The sequence below is a fragment of the Podarcis tiliguerta genome (genome assembly GCF_965153285.1).
Source record: "Podarcis tiliguerta genome assembly, chromosome: 7".
NCBI lineage: Eukaryota > Metazoa > Chordata > Lepidosauria > Squamata > Lacertidae > Podarcis > Podarcis tiliguerta.
In genome coordinates, this window is record NC_139540.1 from 30,887,317 (window position 1) to 30,907,649 (window position 20,333).

A 20,333-nucleotide genomic window follows, 5' to 3' on the forward strand; every position below is an offset into this window, starting at 1 on the left:
GCTTCGTTAGGATTGGCCAAATCACATGACATTTAATACAGGTAACTAACTGACTTTATCACGTGTATGATTCACCTAGGGCCAACCACTTAGTTTGGTATCCATGTAGTTTGGCTTCATAATTTATGAACTGGGTAGGAGTGAGTGAGGAAGAGTCTAATACACTCTTCCTCAGCCTGATGCCATCCAGATATTGACCACTGGCTAGAATTGATGGGGATTGTGGTCCAACACATCTGGAGGGCACAAGGTTGGGGAAGTTTAATCTAAGATGAAAAGATGGCTTACAAAACCTGGAATATGAAAACCTAAATGTGGCATTATGGAAATGTAATAGTCATTTTCAAAGGCCAATTCAGGAAGGCTCCTTGCCATTTCCTTGCATCTTAAGCACTTAAATCTCCTGCAAAATTCAGTGGGAGCTCGGATTGTTCTGAAATGCGAGTCTTATGGAGTCCCAGAATGAGATAAAATAATATAATGGTTATGAAAAGTATGATAGATTAAGGGGAATAATTCAGTATGAAGCCCAAAAGAGAGGCTCTGCAGCCAACCAAAGGTTAAGACCAAACCCTTTCCTACGATAAACATTAATAATAAAATTCTACCTGAAGGCCAAATCAGTGTTATTATGAAGCTGATAGATTTGACAGTTCATAATTCTGCTGCAGGTATAATAAGATTAGTCATTTTAATCAACACATTTTCTTTTTAATCAATGCCACATATGTTTCACAAACAATTTATAGCACTCAATATAAACATCAGTCCTTTTCAGATTTATTAAATACAAAAACAAAAAGAAAGGAAAATATATCCTAAAAGAGAATACAATTGCCATGGAAGAAAACAGGCAGAATATGGTAGGATATGAGAAGGCATAATTGCATGCTTTGATATTTATGATGAAAGACCTGAGCTGAAAGAAAAATGACAAAAATGCTATCTTAGCCCTTTATGAAACAAAGAAAACCTGAAGGTCGTGCAATAGTAATTTTCATCATTCCTTCCAAAGCCTTGGCAAGCTTTGAAAATTTATATGTAATAGCAGCTAGCTTTTCTAAGTGAAAGTACTTTGAAATCATCTTGGGATAGATGTGTATAAAGGAAATTTTCATTTCTTCAAATACAACAAAAGCAAAATTATATTCTAGAACACTAAATAGACTGCTTTTTAAAATTCATGTTTTCCTGGAGTGGCAAATCTATATTTTGTTACACTGTTGCATTAATTTATTTTAAGACACAAAACTGTATAAATGTGTGTGTGTGTGTGTGTGTGTGAAGAAAAGAAGCTTTACTGAAAACATGATTTTGTAATGTTACCAATGCAAACGAAATTAGCTTATGTGGAGTGCCCCAAATCACTAAAGTGGACAGAATCAAAACTGCTAAAAAGATTTATCAAATTGCTTCGATGTATGAACATAAAAAAGCATTCCCATTTTTTAAAGGTGCTAATTGTCCTAGTTAAAATCCCCCTTTGAGGTAGAAATAGGTTTATTATATAGGGTCTCAGATTCACCAGGAAATACATTTCTCTCAATCCTAGCATTTGTTCAGACCGTGGGCTTTAATGCTTCCATCCTCTGTGTGAAGAGTTTTTAAAAAACAAAAACTTCTAACCTGACCTCGGTGCTTTCTGTGTTGAAGACTGGTGCCTTGGCAGCATGAAATGAAAAAGAAAAGAAAAGAATGCATGCCAGAGGAGGGGAGGGCAAAGAAGAAGAAAAAGGTAACATATCTATGTTTTGGTTTTTTAAAAAACACATGCTAAATACACATGCAATCCTTCTCCATAACCCAAATTTGTACAGTCAAATATTGTTCCATGCACTCTTATTAATAATCACACCCCTTTTGTGCATTGCCTCATGCTTATCTATTATTATTTATTTTTTAAATCGGTCCAGCCTTCATTGCAGAAGCAATAAAGACTGATGAGCAACACGCATTAGGCAGGCAGAATTAGAGCAAAATCAAAACCATGCAGTTATACCAACAGACGGCACAGGCACTAATATTTTTTATTTACACTTATATCCCACTTTTTCTCCAAGGAGCTCAAGGTGGCATTGACACTTGTCTGCCTCCCCACAACCGTGTGAGGTAGGTTAGGCTGAAAGGCAATGATTGGCCCAAGGTCACCCAGTGCTGTAAATCAGTAGCAGGTGGGAAGGTCCTTCACATCTTTCCTTTCAAAGGAAGCAGCAGCAAAAGCAGAGCAGGGAAATGGTGGTAAACGTTTTACCTGCTCTGCAGTTGTCCTGGCCGCTGCTCCTTTCCTGCTGATAGATTTAAAAAATGGTTCCTTTGAAAGAACAGATTACTGTGAAATAGATTATATAACTATTCCTTCAGAGCAAGTGAAACCCAATCTAGAACTGGTTGCCTAACCAATTTCCAAGAATGACTCACTCCCAAGATCTTGTAGAGTTTTAGTGTCGGCTTATTGGCCCACATCGAGTAGACTACTGCACTCAAATTCTGTTCCAGCCTCACTTGATTCAGATAACGTGAAGAAACAGTGTACTAATGACACCTCAGGCCATATCCCTTGATCCTACAGCTGGGGAAGAGGCCTACTAATGATATATACCTTTGATCAATAAATGGTACACTCCTATCTTTGATGGTTGGTTCCCATGTATGGGAGATAGGCCCCTGTGGAACTCACTGCCAATAGAGGTTTGGTAGGAACTATCCGCACCCCTTATTTCAGATATCTTCTGAAAAGTGTGTTGTTTAGGCAGGCCTTTGTAACATGAATTTTCTTTGTTAATCGATCAATATCCATTGATGAGTTTTAATGATGCTTTTAATGTTTTATTCCAATTTTATTCTGATATGCTGTACTCTACCTCGAAATAATTTTTATAAAAGGGCTCATTATAAATGCATAATAAATAAATGAATTGCCCTTGCATTGTAAGTACATGCTGAACTGATCCAAAACTACATCTGTTTAGAAATTAAACCTTTTACTCTTTTCATGATTGAAAACTATCATGGGACAACTAAAGGGCAGACCGAAGATAAATTTTTGAAGGAGGAGTGGAATGGCAGCTGTCCCTACGAAATATGACTTATGGAGTGCGTAAAACCCACGCAGACGATGTTTGTTTTTAACCTGCCTGTGAAGATTATCAGAGATCGCAAAGAAAGGAATATATGACAACAACAAGAATGAAGAAAGTAAAAAAGAGACTATCTGGATGGAACTGGAAAGAACTGTTTAATTAAAGCAGTAATAGAAGTGATGTTTGGATTCTCGTCCGGAGCTTGATGTATGGGTACCCCCAACAAAATTGAAAAATTCGGCTGTATAATTTGGAATTAATGTGATTTGAAATAATGATATGATTGGCCTGTTAATAAAAAGTATGTTTTTTTAAAAAAGAAAACTATCATGTCTTTTAAAGAGGTTTCCTAAGTTTTACAAACATAAAAATTTCTTTGTAAAGGGGGCTGGGAGAGAAAAGGGTAGTACTATTGAGAATTCTCAGTTGTTTACAAACTCGGCATTCAAATGTTTTCATCAGAACCTTGTCCCGGGCACTAAATGAAATAATCTTTGTGGGAAGTAATAGGATTTTATTCTCACGAGACCCCACCCCGCAGAGAGGCAGCCACTTCCTGAAAGCAGTCAGTCAGGTATGATGATACCTCAAGTCCCCACTGCTTGAAACAAATAAATAATAGACGAGAATGGCATTTGGGTCTGGGGAAGAAATCATCCGAGAGGTCAAGATCCAGTCTCCTTTTTGTGTGTGAACTGTCTAAGATGTGTAGTGTGGAAACAAGAGGGAAAGGTTAGGAGCACGACCACTTTGGCTTGTAAGCTCAAAAGTGGCTACTAACCGTGAACCAGACAAAGCGCTGAGGGAAGTGTGCATGTGTGTTTTGTAGTCTAAGCTCTGCTTTCACACCAGGGGAGGAGAGAATCAGAAAACACAGGAAAGAAAAGTTAGCATTCTTTCTGAGCGCCAACTTGCTGCTAAGCTGGTATTTTGTATTGATTTTTCCTGAAGCCTGTAATCTTGAAAGCTTGTAACAGAGGATGAAGTAAATATCATTTTATTTGCTCAAATAGGTTTAGATTAGATTGAGATGAAAAAACTAGGGACAGGCCAAATTAAGAATGAAAGCAGCAATTACAGATTATTGTTTCCAACAGTAAGTAGAATAGGTTATTTCACTGATGAAAAGGATTGTTGAGAGGGGGAGGGGTGGACCTGGTGGCTTTCCTTAGCTTTAAAATAATATTCCTCAGAATAGGAGCATAAATGAAATTCAGAAAGGATATATTGCGCCATATGTTGTTTGCTTATTTCAACCAATCATCCGTATATTTTGGGCGCCCCAAATTCACATTGGAGTCGTCCTTTCTGAAGATGTACGATTCAAAAATATAACAACAACTTGCCAAATTCTGTATAATGATTCCACACCTACGTTTAGTTACCCCACAGTGTACTTAAAAAAAAGTCTGGAAAAGAAGGCATCCAGAATCAGCTGAGAGCGTAGTAGTAATACTATTGTTTTTTTAAAGACATTCCTTCAATAAAATAGTTTGGGGGCAAAGCAGGAAAGGAGGGATATGTGTACAAAAGCGTTCAAATGATGCTGACAATAAGGCACAGAATTTAAAAGGCTTAACCATGTCTTATCTCAAAGTCTGTTTTATTTCTTCATCTTCTGAGCACTTCAAACATATGAGCTGTTATTCCATCTTTAGATCAGTAACTTTGAATTGTTCTACCTGTCATTCCACAGCGACTAGCACAGCGAGATGTCATACAGTGATTGTTTGCACTTTCATTCTTTCACATTAAATGGCAATCATCTGGTCCTTTTGATTTGTTTCTTTTATTTAGCCCTGAAGTTTTTACACTAGAATCTCATTAAACTGAACTAGTGTACTCCTGTCAAAAAACTAATGGGGAAAAAAAGTTTAAAAGAGAAATGTTTCACCTGCATTGTCACTTACTGGAAGAGTTGCATTTATCACGATTTGCAGAGTTTACTATTTTTCGTTTACATTCATTTTGGTGCACACCTTATGCTTCTCTGCTATTTATCTGCTTGCATAATTCACAAATTTAGGATGATCTGACAGATGAGGCTACATATCAGAAAGTGAACCTTGTACGAAATTGGAGGAGGAGGCGGTCAGATGCACTTTCATGCTTACTCAAAGGTTTCAGGTGTATAAAGCCAGTTTCAGGTGTTTAAATCCAACACTGAAATGAGCAGTGCAGTTCCTATTTGCATGGAATCCCATGTGTTCATGCATAACTCACCACACTTTCCAATGTGACATTTTTATTGGTCTGTAAATCTACTGTCCTAATCTTTCCTAATTCCATCCATACAATATGCAGAGCAGAAGATATATAAATTCACATTAAAAGCCAACCTAGATCAGGTAACATCAGCTCCACCTTTGAATTGCCTGGTGGCCAGAAGGCTACATGGGCTAAGGAATTAGAACAATTTGTTTGGTGCAGAAGGTCTTGCCACACATGCACATCGAAAATATCAGTATCATCCCATTTTGTTGCAGTGTAGTTCAGCCTACTAAGAACTTCACATTTTCCTTTGAATTCCTCCTGTGCCTGATTTCAGCAGAATCACTAGTTCATAGGAATGGCTGTGCTGTCCACTGGGGAGGGGGTGGATAAATAGCTTCTGATGTACGTGAAAATTCCAAATTATTGTCCATTTCCAAATTCTACCGGACTTGTTTATGCAGAAATTTGATATACTGTGTCGCTGGGGGGGAAGAAAGAAAGAAAGTCATACAGGACATGTTTGTTTAATCTGTGGCACCAAGGACAATGAGAAATATATCCATTCAATAAGAATCTCCTTTTATCTTATGCTGCTGTAGTGACAGATAAGAGAAATATATCATGTGGATTCTGATCCCTCTATGAGTTCCAGAAAATAAGATAAGGCCCTGCAAAATACTGGCAAATTAATCCCAGAGAAATTACTAACCATTTTGTCTAAAGATCCAATAGTCAGTAGGGATAACTTAGAGGTCACCTTTACTATTAATGCTTATGGCTTCCTTTCTAGCAGGGTGGCATACATTGTACATCTAAATGCCTGATCTAAAAATAAATTCCCCAGCATTCCTGAATATGCTTCATAGACTTAGTCAAAAGATACACAGCTTCCTCGAACAACCCCCCTCCCCTTTCTAGTGTAAAATTGGATGATTTAAGCTCTTATTCTTGCAGTTCACCTCTGTTTATAAATGACCTCTTTCTTAGGAATGCAAGTGATGTGCAAACTGTAAGATGTCAAGGCTGGCCCAGAGATGATTTCTGCGACTTGTCACTTTACATAGAATAGGACTCCTTCATTAAAGATGCTCAGAAATACAGAGATGCTTGCACAGAAATATGCATATTTCTGAAATAAAGACCAGTATAAATAGTGTTTTTAAGGCCATTAATGACCAGTTGAAATGGCAGCAGGATCTCTTACAAGTGAGACTGCCATCATCTAAGAGACAGTGTCCAACCTTGAGGTTATCACTGCTGTTTTGAGCTAGGGACATGTAAAGAAAAAAACAATAATTACCATTTATGTATAGGAAAGTTGGACTGCACGTTGCCATGGATATGATGCAGCACATCTGCTTATCCCACTGAGAGCTTCTGCATTTTCACAGAATATATAAGGAAACACATACTATAGGATACTTTCCTGATCTTTACATATACATATATATTCTACATTTGACATCTTTCAGAACATTCCCATCATGTTCCCTCTCCTGCTCCAACACTGAGCTCTGCTCCGTTTTCCACACATGGTCAGTGGGGTGGCAGTCAGATTCCCATGATGTGATTCCAAGTTGATGTGGAACGTGTGTGTGTGTGTGTGTGTGTGTGTGTGTTGTAGCAAGGTGGGCAGGGGCCATAACATGGATGCGCTCCCCAAGTAATCATCCAGCTGGGAAACAGCACCTATTCAATGAAAAAGAATTCCCTGAACCCAGTGCTCGTGAGAATCAAATACATTGCCCAATAGCGTGGAGTCAAATCACAGAATCATAGAAATGAAATTCTTTAATTTGCGGCCATTGGCCCATATCGAAAACAATACATCAAAATTTATCCATAAACAATACAATTTAAACAGTTCCAAGTTAAAACACCCATATAAAACCAATTTTACTTCAGTTAAGTAAACACTGTACACAATAAGCTCCCTCTATGTAAACCACAATTCAAATCAATTAGATTTTGGGGGTATGCGTCTTAGTTCTGGCACTTATTGATGGTTCTTAAGTTTAGCTAAGCTGTCAGAGTCATACAGTGATCCATTTCTCCTCTTTTGAAATAAAACATTAATCAGGTATCTAGCGACAGCAAGGGATCTACTTGTATCTTCGTCGTTTAATAAGTATATTATTTGGGCTTCCTGAGGTCCGTCAGCAATTCTCGATAAATATGGGGCCAGAAACTTGGACCGTGAGGCCGAATGTAATGGACAACAGAAGATTGTGGTTCGAGGACCCGACCCCCGCCCCGTGGAAATGAACACACAAGGACACGTGATATATGGTTTATGGGCATGAAAAGGCCACAACTTTATTGGTTACAGCAGTGAAAAAGGTATTGGCTTAGGCACTGGATGTCCACCACAGGGGTTGAATCACCAGGGGGGCGGAGCCTGTTGATGATAATACAACTATAGGCTCTCCCCTGACGTCACCAGGGGTCGTGCCATGGCCTCCCGCCAAGCAGGCATCGGACGGAATACACGACCCCCAGATTCCTTTAACGGAATACCCAAAATTGAAGGCTTAGGCCGATGGCCACACCTAGCCTTCCCACACACCATAACGCAATAATCCAATGCCTAACCTACCCACCAATACCACAAAAGTTGTGACGATTGCTACGAGGTAGGCGAAAAAACCTCATGGCCTACTGCCATGCGGAAAAACTCCTACCAGGCCCCCCGACTAACCAGGGCGACCAACCTAAGGTCCATAGCAAGGCCAATACCCTAAGCTAAAGGGAGTGGAGGGTGGGTGACTCTCGGCGAGATGGAGTGGAAAGAGGCTGAGGAGAGGGCTGGCGCTGCAATTTGAACTTGGCTGACCACACCCCCCAGCGGCACCCGATTGGGTGCCGGTTGGTGGGAGGAGCGCCAGCCAGGGAACAGAAAGGCAGGGGGCTGAGCCCCCTGCTGTGGGCGGTGCTCAGGCTCCCGTCCACAACCACTCCCCTCTCTTTCAGGGAGGAGAGTCTTTGTGGTTCGAGGACCCGACCCCCGCCCCGTGGAAATGAACACACAAGGACACGTGATATATGGTTTATGGGCATGAAAAGGCCACAACTTTATTGGTTACAGCAGTGAAAAAGGTATTGGCTTAGGCATTGGATGTCCACCACAGGGGTTGAATCACCAGGGGGCGGAGCCTGTTGATGATAATACAACTATAGGCTCTCCCCTGACGTCACCAGGGGTCGTGCCATGGCCTCCCGCCAAGCAGGCATCGGACGGAATACACGACCCCCAGATTCCTTTAACGGAATACCCAAAATTGAAGGCTTAGGCCGATGGCCACACCTAGCCTTCCCACACACCATAACGCAATAATCCAATGCCTAACCGCCACCCGAGCCAACACGCAATTGGACAGGCAAGGGCAATAGAGGGGAAATGTACAAGCACCATGGCCAAAAATTAAAATAAAACGCACAGCTACCTAGCAGAGGCAGGGAAGACAAGCAAGGAGACAAGGGAGAAAGAAAGATGGAGCCACACTCACACTCAGACCTCACCGGGGGCATGTGCTGGGCAAGGGAAGAAGCTGCAGCTTAAGAAAGGTAATTCACACTTAGACCGCACAAACAAATCAAGCAGCGGGGGGGGGGGGGGAATGGAAGGTTAAATGTAGGTTTTTACATGGGAAAAAGAGGACACAGCAAGGCAAACCTGGATTTTTAAAAGCAGTAAAGCAATGAACGCACGCAAGCCTCCTAAAGTTAAAAGGCAAGCCTCCACACACACAGACCCCCCAACTCCAAACCTCGTGGCTCTTCCCTGTGATGACTGTGATGACTCCTAGCTGATGACTCTTGGCGAGATGGAGTGGAAAGAGGCTGAGGAGAGGGCTGGCGCTGCAATTTGAACTTGGCTGACCACACCCCCCAGCGGCACCCGATTGGGTGCCGGTTGGTGGGAGGAGCGCCAGCCAGGGAACAGAAAGGCAGGGGGCTGAGCCCCCTGCTGTGGGAGGTGCTCAGGCTCCCGTCCACAACCACTCCCCTCTCTTTCAGGGAGGAGAGTCTTTATATGATATAACAATTCTATAGATCCACTTTTACAGTCACAGAGGAGTGAGATCTGTCCGTTGGAGAGTCTGTTACCCAACACATTTGATGGGAAAGCATTGAATCTAACCTTTATAAAGGCGTACCTGTGCGTCACCACGGATAAGGTAGTTAAATAAGATGGGAGTTTCGTTGGTGGTGTTAAGCCAAGGTTTATCGGCGAACAGGTGCCACCACCTGTCGCAATATTAAATTGTAAATCCATCTCCTCTAATTTGTGAGTTATAGTTCTCTTGGCAGAAATTAAATCCAATTTTAATAGTTCAGATGGAGATAGTCCTAGGGACACAAGTTTCCCATGTATTATTTTTGCCCAGGGGCTGGGGAAGTCATCTCTCTCCAGAGACACTGTATCAAGTGGAGATTTGGAAGTTTATGCCATAATGCCAACCAGTAACAGAGGATGCATTTCCATAATGTAGTTTCTAGAGATGTAACATTTAGTTCCAGTCGTATAGCAGTATTACTTACACACCTGGGTAATTTTAGCAACCTTCTTAGAAGCTGGTTTTGGATTACCTCCAAATGGGTTAGATTAACAAAAGACCCCCATAATGGGATTGCATATGCTATTGTTGCAATCACCTTTGCCTTGAAAACTTTTAATACTGATGGAATATGGAAAGCCCCATCTGAAAAGAAAAAACGCAGTAGTGCAAAGGAAAGGGCTTTAGCTCTATTTAATACATATGCAAGATGAACCTTCCAGCCCATGTTGTGTTGGAGAAGGACTCCCAAGTACTGAAATTTAAAGACTTGGTCAATAGCTTTTCCGTCTATTCTCCAATTATAGGTTTTTCGACTCTTGGTGAAAATTAGGACTTTGGACTTAATATGGTTAATTGTAAGAAAATTTGATTTGTAGTAAACATCAAAAAAATTTAATGCCCTCCTAAGGCCGACTCTCGAGAAGGATAGGATCACTGCGTCATCTGCGTAGAGTAGAAGGGGGCAATGATATTGGGCAAGACGGGGGGCGTGGAATCATAGAACTGGAGGAGTTCCTCAAAGGTACTCTAGTCTAAGCTCCTGCCAATACAGGAAAATCACTATTGCAACATCCCTGGTAGGTGATTAGCCAGGCTTGGCTTAGAAAACTTTAGCAAAGAATAACCTGCCTCTTTCCGAGCCGCTGTTCCATTGCTGAAGAGCTCATACCATCATGAAGTTTTTCTGAATGTTTATAGCTGATATCCTTTTTCTTATAATTTTAACCCTTTGGTCCAGGTTGGTACCATCTGGCACAACAGAAGACAAATTTGTTCTGTCTTCTATGTGGCAGCCCTGCAAACCTTTGAAGAAGCTCTTATTATACCTTTCAACCATCTCTTCTCTCCAGGCGAAATATACACAACTCATTCAACCTTTCCTCCTAAGGCTTGGTCTTCTGGCCACTCACCTTGTCAACCTCCTCTGGACACATTTGTCAATATCCTTCTTAAACCACAGTGCCCAGAACTGGGCAAAGTTCTTCTTTGCTGATATAAGATGTTCTTCAAACATAATAGAGTGGTACCATTACTTCTTTTGATCTGGACCCTATACTACTGTTGATGCAGGCTAGAACTGGATTAGCCTTTTTTAGCTGCAATGCTACATTTTGAAATACTTGTTTTTAACTTTTCGAATACAGTTTTAATGTTTTTCTTAATATTTTGTAAGGCACTTACAGGTTCTATTTAAAATTAAGTGGTGTATAAATTTTGTTAAAGAAAAACAAAAACAAAAAAATCACACTGTTGTGGTCTATTAAAAAAAACCAAATCTCTTTCACATGTGTAGGTGCCGCTGAGTCTGTAATTTTTGTCCACCTAAATGCTGTACTTTATATTCATCCACACGAAGGAAACTCCATTTTGCTGGATGTGGCATTATGAAGGGATCTAAGCAGTGTGCCTTAGTTATGGAACGTGTGTGTATTTTTATGCTTTTTGCCTTAGGCAGGAATTGAACAATCCTGTCCAACCTCTTTGAGCAGCCAGACTGGCAGCTTCCTCATATGTATTTTGATATTAGCATATCACATTGCAATGAAGGCAAAAGAGAATAAGGGAAACTTTGCTTGAAACATGGAAACTCCAGCAGCCCCATATAGAGCCAAAGCAAAAAAATAATCTAAGTGAACCCATACGCACAGAATCCAAAGGCCAAAATTAAGAAAGAAGGGGAATAGCATCCCGAAACATCAAAATGTTCACAACTTCTAAAAGATGTTACAAATTATTTCTACAGTTTTGTGGTTTTGAAATTGTACTGCAGGATTAGTATCCTTCATAATTAATCCCTCTTACCCCCCAAACTGGAGAACAATTATGTTAAAACCCCACAAAGATTTTTAATCTTGAACACAAAGAGTAGACAAATTCATCCAGTAATCCATCATAATGTTTCCACTTCACAGAGAACAGTTCCCTAAATTAAAGAGCCCTGGAGGTTAGTAAATCTGAATCCTCTCAGACTAAGGGAAAGAAAGGATCTCCCAATATAATGCCTTGTCAGCAGCCTTCACTCTTAAGCCAAAGAGGTAAAAGCTGAATGACTTCTGTTATTGAGTCTGCCAGGGTATAACTTGAGTCCATCTCTCAGGTACCCTGATGCTATGAATCTGCATATCTGTTACACTGCAAACATAACAGCATCCTACATATGGAAAGTAGAGATGAAAAAGGACATAAGTCAGCTTTGTGGCACGACAAACCCCCCTCTAGTATTGAAAAGGCAGCTGCAGGAATTTTCTGGCTTGCAGGGTATGACCTGAATACATTTATCTGTGTATAGGCCACACATATATGGTGTCGTTTATTTCCGTCACCACCCTACCGACAGAAATCCAGTTTCTCAGATGTATTTTGCACAGCCCGTATGCATTGGCCTTACGATCATTAGAATGAGAACCTATGAAAATGTTTTGGAGGAAATATCAGAAAATGGATCTGCTTATCATATGGATCATTTCCCATGGTTAGTGTTTGGGTCAATATTCTTCCCAAACTTAGTTTCTTTTCTTCTCCCCAATTTTTCAATTTCTCTTCCAGGTTGAGGGGGCCTGGATCAAAGCATCCAAACTGAAACATGTGTACTATTTTGCATCTGCTAAGCTTTGCAGAAGGAATCACTAACTTTAGGGTGGGAGGAATTCTTATTTTGGGATAACACAAGCCTTCAGCCAGGAAAAAATATCCATCACTAAACATACAACCTATTGCCCATACATTCCACTGAAGGTGGATTTTCATTATTTCTGGGGGTGGGGGAATTAATGCACAATATGGTTGAGATTAATATTTTAGAGTAAGTGTGTATATGTCAGTAGACAGAAATCTGCACGCCTACCAACTCTCACACTTTGAGTGGTAGGCTGACAATTTTAAGGTTGATTTGTTACCTTAATGAATTTGGCATTGGAACTCCTGTCTTGGCTTTTCTTCTGACCAGTTTCATCTAAAATACTACAAAACAGCCTTTCTCCTCTGAAGTTTCTTTGACAATGCCATTAGCAATTAAGGTCAGTGATTCAACAACGAAGTGCATATTAAGACTAGGCTTCTCTGCCAGCTAATTAAAACAAGCATGGCAAAGCCTGAGCTGCTAGATCAAAGTGAAACTCCTTGCAAGTCTTAAAATAACCTTTCATAAATCTGCCACATTTCCATGCAAGACTTGAGTCCCTTTGTGGGAAAGAAAGCAAGACAGATATTGGTTAGAAGCATACACACAGAACAGAAGCAAATTCCTAAGTATTGTGGCATGGTAGGTCTTACTGAAATACCCTAACCCTGTTCCTCAACATTTCTGGAGAGAATAAATGGAGAATAAATGGACGGAAAAGGGGGACAGCAAGTATTTCCTCCTCGCTGCCTGCGCCATACATTTCTTCCATGAAACAAATATATCATACTATAGTTAGGAAATTGGGAGTCTTATGTCTGTACCAGGCCTTCATAAACTGATGTCTGCATATGCCGAACTATGCAATTTTTCAGAAAAGGACAAATGAATATGAATGCAATAATTTACTGAATCCATTGCTAATAAAGTTTCGTTCTACTTTTTAAAAGGGCGAAGTAAAAGCAAAATCACCTGTTATGTTCCTACTGAATTTTACAGGGAAGAGGCAAAAGATTAAATCTGTACTGCAGATCTAAAGACGAAAGAATAAATAACCTGGGGCAAGACCCCTGGAGACCAATTTAAAAGGAACTTGAATAGCAGAGGATTCCATTGGCTTCCTATACATAAACATATCTTTGGATTTATTATAATTACTTTTAAAGCTAGAGAGGATCCAAAACTGATTTATGGGTAGAGTAATAGCTAGGATTGAAATATCAGGATGGGCAGTAAAAAGAAAAATATCCTCTACAGTACTAATTTATGCCCTTGATTATGAACATGAACTCTAATGCAAGAGTTTAGACATTCTGTAAACTCTTAATAAAGCATTTTGCAATCTAATGGTAAAGTCAAGAACAGATGTAGACAACCCTGGACGGAGTGCTCTGTTAAGTGAGAAAGAAAAAAAAGATTTTGACTACACAGAGAGAGAGAAGAGAGAGATTGTCTTCAGGGAACAATAAATAGTTCACACCCATTTCTCCAAAGGGCTGCCTACTGTAGCCTGCACTTCGAAATGCAAGTCTGTTCTTTCTTATCAAATACCATCTTTGTATCGGGGGAGAGAGCAAGGGCATTATTCTTAACCTTGTCTGACCAGTACGTTAGATTAGCCTCATAAAATGTTGAAAATCTCAGACCTTTGTGGAACAGCCTTCTTAAAATGTATCCTTGCAGCTTTTGTCTTAAGGCATGTTGTGTTTGAATAAACCTATTTACAATGCATTTCCAGTTGCCTGTTTTTTTTTTACCTCAGAGCCAGTAAAACAGTGATTTAGGGTTCTTTTTTTGTCACATTGTAAAAGTTAAACACAGTGACCCTTGTTAAAAAAACCCACATGCACACATCAGAGGTGCCCTCTTGACAGACCTTGATTAATTAGCTATAAATATATATCCCCAAAATACAACACTTATTAATTCTAGGCCTTCAAGAGATGTGTGTGCTTCTTCCTATTCTTTGTTTTCCCCTACTTAAAAATATTTTTGTTCAACACCTATTAAGATGGATCCAAACTTGCCCTTGTCTAAATAGAAAGAGGATGCTCAAACTGGAGGAAGAAGAGAAGACAATTTGTGCTGACTTCTCCTTCTCTATCCAGCTCTCAGCAGCATGTCTGATGCTTTTCTGGATGGTCTCCTGGAATAGATTTTGGGGTCTGGGTCTAGGTGTGTGTCCTGCAGGGGCAAGAGGGAAACCCCACCTTTTTCATCCAGTGAGAAAAATCTTAAATCCTGCCCACACATAGCTTGTATCCACCACACTGCCTACGTTAGCTATTCCAGGTCAGCCACAATAGCCACAAGGGTATAAACATGTTTGTGGAGAGCAGGAGTTCATTGAAGCTCAGACTAGAATATGCACTCCATGTTCCTAAATGCTTGCTCCTCCGTGTTCCTTTTGTGGAATAACAAGCCCCATATAAGCTGGGGAGCACTAGAGAAGTTCTGTCCTGTTGGAGCTGAAAGAGCTAATTGCCTACTAGTAAAGCCAATTGACTACTGGGAATTTGGGGTTCTGTAATAATATTCTTCCTAGCAGAGAAGGGAGGGGCTTTGAAATGAACAGGCCCTACCCCTTTCTCACCATTGCCCATCCTAGAGAAAAATGACTGAAAACTGGCCTTCCTGTTGGCTTCTCACTCTGCATGTTTTGTTTAACAAAAAGAGTGAAAAGTTATGATAGTGAGTCATATCTTTGTTTGCTATCAGCCTGCAAATTACTTTTACCATTGTGGGGATAGTTGAGTATCCTGTACTTGGCAACTAAATTTGCAAGTGTTAACCTTTACAAGGTGTGAAGTATTTCCTGAGATGTGGCTTATATCAGGCTTGTCACACAAGGTTCAAGACGGAGAATCTCATGCCATATTTAAGTTATGTCAATCTTATACTTATACCATTATCTACAGAGATAAACCACATCGTAAATTCAGATTCACACATTCCTGTTCACAGTTTTGCCAGGCTTAGCTTACTTGGGAGGGGCTAGGCAATTAAGCCTTTGTTCCCCTTCAGTCTACCTTTGAGTCTCAGCATATGAAGAGGTTTGATCTGGTTGCTCAAGCTCAAACTGCATGGCTCTCACAAGCCACTCTTGAGTTCCTATACCAATAATCTAAAAACTTCCACCACTTTGAAATTAAATTGTTTTACTGCATATACAACTCTTTTTTACTGATGTATGGAAAAGCACATGAACCTGGCCTTTGGAGAGTTTGTAAGTAAACCATTTTTAGCTTACTAAGTGTGTGGTCTTTTCCTATGCTGGTAGAAGATGGGACTATTTTGAAATTTACTTGGATAGACATATTTTAAAGGTCTAACAGCCTATATTTTCACTCTTTAGTTTGCTGCAGATTTTGCGATCTTAAATCTCTGCTCGGGTTCTCTCACCAAAGAGTACTTGCCCTAAACTTGGATCTTGGCATCCAGGAATTCTCCTTTCTATACCTATTTTTCTTTCTCAAACAAAAACATTTGATGCCTGAATACAGGAAGTCCAAATGGGATGGGGGAAAGATGATGCTGCAGGATGATTGTGAACCTCAGCTCTGCAGAAGGGGATCTTGCACCCTTTACGGAACTAAAAACCTATTTTTTAAAAGCAATACATTCATAGTTCATAGTGGTGTTGTGCTGCTGGTGGTCACTAGTGATGTTTCAGGCAGTATCCAAATAAAAGTCACTCAACCACATTCCACACAGCATTCACTGCTGACACTCAGACACTAAGGGGAAGGGAGAAATTGCATTTCCCCAGATGCAAAACAGTGTGGTTTGACTGCTGGGCAAAGATGCTCTTTCTGCAATAAATGGCCCATTTGCTGGATCCTAAGAACAAATGAATAACTGCATTTGTCACACTATAAACCTATCACCTGGAAAGGCCCTTGTGGGCTAACTGCATTAGACAGGAGACCTTTTGATTCTTTCTGAGAGTTTGAGGTCTGTATTGGATAGTTAGGAGAAACAGAAATGATCTTTGCTTCACATAAGTTTGGAAAATAGAATCTTGGCGAGGTTTTAGTTGTCTTGTATCCCATTGCTCTCTTTGTCTGGAACCTACTCAGTTTGCTTCTATATCTGTCGTGGAACCCAGCTTAGTTTGTCTACGGCTGAGTGATGGGCAATATAACAGCAGGGATTAGAGAAAGCCCTTCCACGAAACAGCAATACAGAGATATATTTTAAAGGACTTTGTTTAATTTTTCATTGTGCCTTGTGAAATCAAAGTTGTCCTTGGCTGTTGCAATAAAGACATAGCTAAGGAGAAGATAGGGGACGAGAGACAAAGGAGGGTTTGTCTAGCTCAGAGGTTGAAGAAGCGCAGCAGAGTGGGAGGCTTGGAATGAAGCTTGTCAGCTGCGCAAGGCCACAGCTACTTTCACATTGCCAAATTGCCTGTAGGCCTGTGCTGAATGCGAGAGACTGGGCCATGCATCGTTCTACCATTTTGTGTAGCAGTTGGCTTGCAAGAAAATATAACCGAAGGGGATGGGGCAGCACAATGGTGACATGGGAAGAAACAGGGGGTAGTTGTACTCTTGAAAGGGATTTTTTTAAGGGCTGCCTTCCCCAAGCAGGTGTCCTTCTTGATGTTTTGGAGGACAAACAGGGGCAGAACTTGGTAATATGGTGCCCTGTGCAAGGCCAAACTTTGACGCTCACCCCCAACCCCTTGCATTCCCAAAGCCACTGGCACCAAGCTTTAGGAAGGATGGTTGAGGGTTCTAGCAGGGTCCTAGAGCTCTCCTGTCTACTTTCCCAAGCTGTGCAAGTGCTAACTAGGCTTTTGGAAGGAGAAAGGAGGGCTCTAGGACCCTGTCAGAGCTCTCACGCTTCCTTCCAAAGGGAAGGAGGAAGGAAAGCATCATTTTATGCCCCACTCCCTCCACCAACCTCTACTGCCCACTTGCCATAATGGACCAGCCTTCACTGAACAGCAGACTGCAAATATACTCTTTAAACAAGCAACAAAACTACTGATCCAACATTGGATTCCTCAAAGGGTAAGAATGGACTGCAGCATCTCTGGGTGTAGACATTATCAGCTTAAAAACAGCTAGGTTGTACTTCCCAGTTCAGATCGAAGCTGGTGTTTCATGAGAAAGAACAGGATAGATCCAGGATGGACATGGTTTGTGGCTAATGTCCTGCGCACATCACTTCCCAAAACACTGGTGGGAGCACACTGGATGCAAAGTAAATGGGAATATTTACACAGCCTTTCAGTCCAGATAATGCAGCTCAATATTCTCAGCTGTTTCTGTCTCCAGTTTTGATCCCAAATTTAAATGGCTTTCTTTTCTAAAATGCTCTCCTACAGAGCATTGCTCTCAGACCGCACCTTTGCACATAAATTGCCCATTCGGGGAAAACATCTCATGATCATCCTTTAGGCTATTAGCAAGCAATCAGCTTAACAAAGGATGGTCACCTAGAAGCTGTAACAGGATTTTTCACAGGTTCTGATTAAATAATAAATAAATAAAAAGGTCAAAAAAAAAATCTTCCTGCTACAATCAAAAACCTGTGCCTCTTTTAAAATATTTAAAAAGGTCATTGTCAACATTTCATCATGTGCGTCTCTGCTTTCCGTTATAGTATTAAGAAGATTTTACTTCCGTGTTCCTTTGTGTGAAACACTCTGACTTTGATGTAGCCAAGATGTGTACCAAGAGCAATCATGAAAAAGCAGATTCCATGCAATATTACCATTACTGCACAATCCATTAAAATATCCTCAGGTACAGTATGAAAAAGAATCCTATTCTGTTTCTTGGTAAATCATGGTGACTCTTAACAGTTTTTAATCTAGATTTTCATCAATCTAATGTCCTATCCTTCATATATCAGAATGTCCTGTTTTTCATTAATGTATACACCCGTGACTGAAATACTGAAGCTGGTGGAAGTGGGGTCGGGGCTGTGAACCAGTGCTCTTTTTTTAGAGATAGAGGAAAAGGTGCCAGTACTCACAATGAAGTTGTTATAGTAAGTGTCACACTTCTAACATTTGGGAAATAAAGGTGCTGGTACTGCATACCCCTGAGTACCCCCAGAAAACAAAGCACTGCTATGAACTACAGTGGTACCTTGGTTTACGAACTTAATCCATTCTGGAAGTCCGTTCTTAAACCAAAGCGTTCTTAAACCAGGGCGTGCTTTCCCATAGCAGTGGGGGACTCAGTTTACAAATGGAACACCCTCAACAGGAAGCAAAACATGTTCTGCTTCCAAGGCAAAGTTCACAAACCAAAACACCTACTTCCAGGTTTGCAGCGTTCTTAATCCAAGTTGTTTATAAACTAAGCTGTTGTTAAACCAAGGTATCACTGTATATGAAAAAGGTATACTTTTTAGTTGCCATATGTCTGGAATTTCCCAGACATACTGGAATACCACAGTTGGAAGCAGGGTCCAGGCAAAAATTGGCAAATTCTCTCGGAAAATCTGGACATGTCGTTTTTGCCGATTTTCCTTAAAAAATAGCTCAAAAATGTAATTTTTGTTGCCATTTTTGCCCTAAAATCTCAACAACTTTTGTGTCTGAATTTTCACTTTTTGAAATATGGTAACCCTAAATACTTAGCACATAAGAATTTTATGTCAGTCCTTTGCCCCTGACAGTGCCTTGGAGAACCTCTCAAGGAGGCTGAATGATGACCATCCCTTTCTGTTTGTCCGAGCATTTGGAAATTTGGGGTGTACTGCTCCTGAAGTTCGTGCTTCCATTCATCACCTTCTGCACAGAAAACCAAGCTGAAGCCAAAGAACCAGTCCATGGCGCAGTTCTGCTTCATACGCTTTCTTGACCCCTTTGCTGCTCTTATCAGTACAGCTTGGTGCATATAAGGGCAAGACATGGCCTACAGGTCACATGCAGCCCTTGGCTGACTTCCATGCAGCCCAAAGGTTGCTTCCCTGCTTCCCAACTGTTTCATCTCCTCCTTCCTCTCTGCCCAGCTGACTGACACTGGAAACAGCCAAAGAGTGCACTGAGTGACTCCCAGTGCCAACCACCTGGGCAGCGGAGGGAGGCACATGGTGGGATCACCGAGATCTCATTGCATACTTCCCCACTGCTCTGTTGAATGGCTCCAGAGACAGCTGGGGAGGGAGGGCGTGGTAGCCCAGGCTCTGTCCATCTCTGGTCTGGCATAAGGCCTCTGAACCAGCATGCGGTCCTCAGGGACAAAAACGATGCTTGCTCTCGGTTTAGTATTTTATTGATTAACTTTTATTTATGTTTTTATTTTTATTAAATTTCTGTACCACCCTGCATCCACAGATCCACAGAAAGTAAATAGTTTGGTTCCCCAACAATACATTGAAGTGTTATTACCTACGGGACCGCCTCTCCTGGTATGCCCCACAGGGAAACTTACGGTCTTCAAATAAAAACATCTTGAAGGTCCCAGGCCACAGAGAAGTTAGGCTGGCCTCAACTAGATCCAGGGCTTTTTCAGCCGTGGCTCCGATCTGGTGGAACACTTTGTCACAAGAGACCAGGGCCCTGCGGGACTTGACATCTTTCCGCAGGGCCTGCAAGACAGAGGTGTTCCACCAGGCCTTTGGCCAGGGCACAGCCTGACTCCCTCCCTCGGCAATCTTCGTGGAGCTCTGGCCCAATGGTTGCCAGTGGCTTGAATTAATTAATTTTATAATGAATGATTTTAGAGTGTTGTTTGTGCTGTTGTTGTTTTTGTACTGTTTTATTGTTGTTAGCCGCCCTGAGCCCGGCTTCAGCTGGGGAGGGCGGGATATAAATAAAATTTATTATTATTATTATTATTATTATTATTATTATTATTATTATTGCCAAAGACTAGAGAAGACAACAAATGGTTT